The sequence below is a fragment of the Branchiostoma floridae genome, chromosome 10 (genome assembly GCF_000003815.2).
Source record: "Branchiostoma floridae strain S238N-H82 chromosome 10, Bfl_VNyyK, whole genome shotgun sequence".
NCBI classification, from domain to species: domain Eukaryota; kingdom Metazoa; phylum Chordata; class Leptocardii; order Amphioxiformes; family Branchiostomatidae; genus Branchiostoma; species Branchiostoma floridae.
In genome coordinates, this window is record NC_049988.1 from 4,093,534 (window position 1) to 4,098,154 (window position 4,621).

Sequence of the window (4,621 nt, forward strand, 5' to 3'; positions counted from 1 at the left end):
ACAAATGACGTGCAGGAGCGCCGGTGTAATTTTTCCGACCACTGCTATATCTACGCGACTCAACCTCTGCTTGGAGAGTAGTCATCTGGTAGTATGCGTGAATTCGCGCACTTTGAGTTTAGGCACCTTAGCAATATTTCCAGGTAATTATTTGATTTGATTATATGGACAACATCCGCGCGCGCATCAATTTTTGGCTATTTCCAAAAATAAAATTAAAAGTATTCAACCATACTCTAAATCGTACAAAGTAGCTTCTTAAAAAGCAGGTTTTAAGGAAATCGTTATTCCCGGTAAAGAGGTTATCAAAGATCACAGCCCACATCGAGAAACACATTAATTACTTTACGGAGGTTTGTTTCCCACGGACTCTTGCTAAACTTTCATTCGTCCTAAACAGGGTACATTTTGAACAGGGGCATATACCAGCCTGCTACACCGGCATTCCTTACAGCGACAGTGCTCCGCGCCAACTGTTCTCCGGTCGACTGGACTCCATGATTGATCAGAGACATCTTGTATTGACTTCTTCATCAGGGAAGGCTCTTAGCTGAACAAAGCTCGTGTCTTCCCTGGGAGACAGCGAGATGGGCGTAATTAACTTTCTCGTTACCGTCAGCAAAGATGTATGCACCTAAGCCGCGACGTAAATTGAAAATTGATGAACATTTGAGCACAGTAGAACTTGGGGAGAGCTGGCGGCTTTCTTTGGGACTGTTGTAAAACATTTCTTAAAGCGGGTATCTCTCTGGACTTTGACGGCGTCGCTGGGTTCTAAATTGAATTCGTGTTACCCTTGACTTTATAAGATATCGTACAAAACGTATAAACATGACTTAAAGGACACCAAAACACACAAAGTGTAAAAATATACGTTTTTATCGATGAAATTCGCTGAGCGCTCTGTCAAATCTTTTTGTCGCAACGAGGCCGCCAAAGTGCCGCACCTTCAGTGCGATACATTTAAGGAAAACCCAACAATAGACTTTTTCCTTCTTTTACATTTTATTTGACCTTGGAATTAACGTTCTAATGTTGACTATTTTGGAAATGGCAAAAACACGGCGAATGTCATCCATATAATCAAATCAACATGGCCAAAGAAGAGTACCACAATCAACATGTGGAAGGGAAAGATTTGAGTAAAATTTTGAGTAAACGTACGTGGCATGTGATGTACTCGGTAATCTTGATAATATTGAATATGTGACATATGTTCATGTTTTGTGATGTGCTTCCTGATTCAGTAACAACATGTTACTATATACTTAGGACGCTGTAACACTGAACTTTTCCTCAAACCTTCAAATTTCATACATGCCTTGCACCTAACCCATTTCAGAGAACACTCTAATAAGTTTCAAAATCAATCAGTGTTGGGAGGGACCGAGTTTTCACTAAATAATCGATTTCAATTTCGCAAAGACCACCCGGGGAAGGGTTTGATGATAGAGGCCCCCTGATAAATACAAGTTCAGGTTGAAATTTGGATCTTTTGGTTTTAAGACTTGATTACGTGGATGACATCCCCTGGGCACTCAAAACGGATCTGAGCGTGCGAACAACAATAAAGTTATTGAAAACAGTTGTATTCAATTTGAAAGCTGAATTGTTATTACATGTTGACACAGGAAGGTTGTACAAATGACTGAACACACATAACATGGTATACCAAGCAATAAATTGTTGTTTTTTTTGTTCCTTCACATCTTCCTTCTCTCAATTTAGAACACCTCGCTCCGTTATGGCTCGACATTACCTTTCGTTTACCGGTATTTTTTTTCCAATTTACGGCAAATATTGCAGCTTCCTTGTACGTATACGTTTTATAGTACAGTCTCCAACATTTTTTAAACGCGTGCGAATATCGCGGCACTCGAATGCCTATAATCAAGTCACTGTGTCCTAGTCAAAACAACTATCGTATCACCCTTCAATTTCGTAGCTAGGCTAGGCGTCTACATGATATTCTTAGATTTATCACTTGATATTTTTCCAGATTTTTTGATATATTAATTTGTTTGTCTTCATTGTTTTCTATATACACAATGTATGTGGTTTACAACTGTACACATTTATTTCATAACCATCTCTGTTTCTCATATACAAGGTCTTAAAGCTTAAAGAATTTCAATCACATTGAAATAAAACTCATTTTTTGTGATTTCCCGAACTTTCCTTTATTAATATCACAGTGCAATGTGTATATTTGTGAAACTCCCAGTACTCGACTAGAGTCAAGGTTGCATGGAGTTAAATATAGCAAATCAATATATGTTTGGATTCATACAAATAATAGGTGCTTCATGTCGGGTCCCCGGAGAAAATGCTGCAGACGATATTATTGATCATTTTGTCGCTTCAAGCTAAATCTAAAAAAAGACATCGCAAGGTAGCGATAGAAGTTCAAGATCGGGTCAGCAGGTTTTCCAGTAGATTTATGATTGTTGCATCACAGACTTTGGAAAGCCAAGTTATCTCAAGGATACCTTTTCTTAATTATAGAAGTTGCTAAATTTTCTTTCTAACACTGAAATCAATATGGGGACTTACCCTAAATTTCAGTGTTGGAAAGAAAGTTTAGCAATTTCTATAATGTATTCTACCAACACAGATTTTCATGCTAAGATACTTTTTCTTAATTACCAAACCCGTAAAATAAGCTTTTAAGGTAAAGTTCTGCGTGTACAGTCTTTGCATGTCAGAAGAGAAGCCTTACGGCCAAGTGCAAAAATGCAACACGCATTTTAATATCAATATGCCCGCGCCAAAAATATGTCGACGTTTACATGGAACGGTTCAAAAGAGACATCATTCGGCTAGCAGAAGTACTGCAGCATCAAAGTTAGCAAACTTCTCAGCTTACATACAAATGAAATTGCCGTGTCCCAAAGTGGAATACAGGCCCAAAACCACACAAACAAGAGTTCGGAGACCTCATGTCTCCATGAAATAGTCTGATTATGTTAATGACTTCCACATTTGCATAATCTATGGTTAGCTATGTACACGCTGGTCATATGTTGATTTGTCCAATCATTTACCACATCGATTAATTATGGCAATTTTGCATTAATCATGCAAATTAAGGACTTATTTGCATAATTGGTATCTGATAATGTTCCACCTGCCACAAACTACATATATTGCATGTATTTGTGTTCTATAAAGGAAACACTGCAAATACAGATTTTCCTCATTTAATATGCAAATTAAGTGTCAGTTTGCATAATTTGCACTTTCTGATGTGCATCTCTGTCTAAGCTACCTACATACCAATTATGATGTAAATCTGTCGTTCCCTTCTTCAGTTATCCACCTTAGAAGATTTTGACAACAATGCCCCTGCAGTTCCAGAGCAACCTGCTAGGGGGACCAAATATACAGCACATATCCCTTATGTCACAAGCTATCTGCCATCTAAAAGTCAAGACCATAGCACATCCAGTTCAAAAGATCCAAAAAATGAATTTCTGCTGCAGTACCAAGGTCACATACCAGGTGGCCCAAAATTGACCTTAACCTTTGTCTTCCCAACACCTACCCACAGACCAAATATCATCGTAGTCCATCCAGATGTTCTTGATTTATGCTCACTACAAATATCCGGACACACAGACAGACACACAGACAGACAGACACACAGACAGACACACCCGAAACTATATCTCCATTTTTCATGGAGATAACAAATGCAATGCATCACACCCCTATCTTTTATCCTTAGAAGAGTACACAACTGCCGACGGATGATATTGAAGATTATTGCGGCATAGATCGACAATCGGTGATACACTTTGCCGCACGAGTCCCATATTGGGTAACCAGGACGTAATATAAGCAGTCAAGCACCGTTATGTGACCTTTGAACTTTGTATCTGAGCATTGTTGTTGGCGAGTTCAGGTCAGTTGAGGACAAAACCAAACTCTCCACTGTTTAGCACTAAAAATACCACTTTTGTTGCTGCTTTATGAGCTTTTACAGGATTGAGATTACTTTCCAGTGCTTGGTGACTAGCAGTGAGGATATAACGACCGTTGCTTCACGGAAAACCGCGAAATTGGCCACTACACCGCTGACCTCCTGTAAATCATCACGCAACAAAACTACGGTACCGGTCGCTTAAAAGTCTTGCAAATTTGTGGCACAGTACTACACTACTAGTAGTTTATTCCCATGATGGCGTGATAGTGGAGGCCTTGAGGCAACCTGAAATAGATTGTGACACACAGATCGCCGTGAGAAAGACTTGATACCGGCATGGCCGCACTGAGCTTGTGTAACACAGAAGCAGTGATCTGATACCTTCACAATCAGTACTAAAAATCTGTTCACACTTCACACCACAATCAGGTAAGTGCACATTATTGTCACTTGTTATGCAAATATACAAAAGTAACGGTCTCCTCTGTCAGCACTGGAACACCAGTGCTGAAGTGGTCGTCAGCACTGGAAGTCCAGTGCTGAGCCGGCGTCAGCACTGGAATTTTTTATCCAGTGCTGAGGCAGCTTCAGCACTCGAAGCCCTCCTGCCAGCACTGGAAACCGAGTGCTGAGACTACAATCAGCACTGGATGTCCAGTGCTGAGGACATTTCAGCTCTGGAAAACCAGTGCTAAC

General features: G+C 39.9%; 1 protein-coding gene across 2 annotated transcripts in view; it reads left to right on the forward strand.

Annotated features, from left to right (window-relative positions):
• Positions 1–3,862: 3,862 nt before the first annotated feature.
• Positions 3,863–4,621, forward strand: part of LOC118424166 (sphingomyelin phosphodiesterase-like) — an 18,063-nt gene continuing 17,304 nt past the window's right edge. For both annotated transcript variants that reach the window (XM_035832702.1, XM_035832703.1), the window contains exon 1: positions 3,863–4,354. The gene's annotated coding sequence lies outside the window, so the exon portion shown is untranslated. The remainder of the gene's footprint in view (positions 4,355–4,621) is intronic.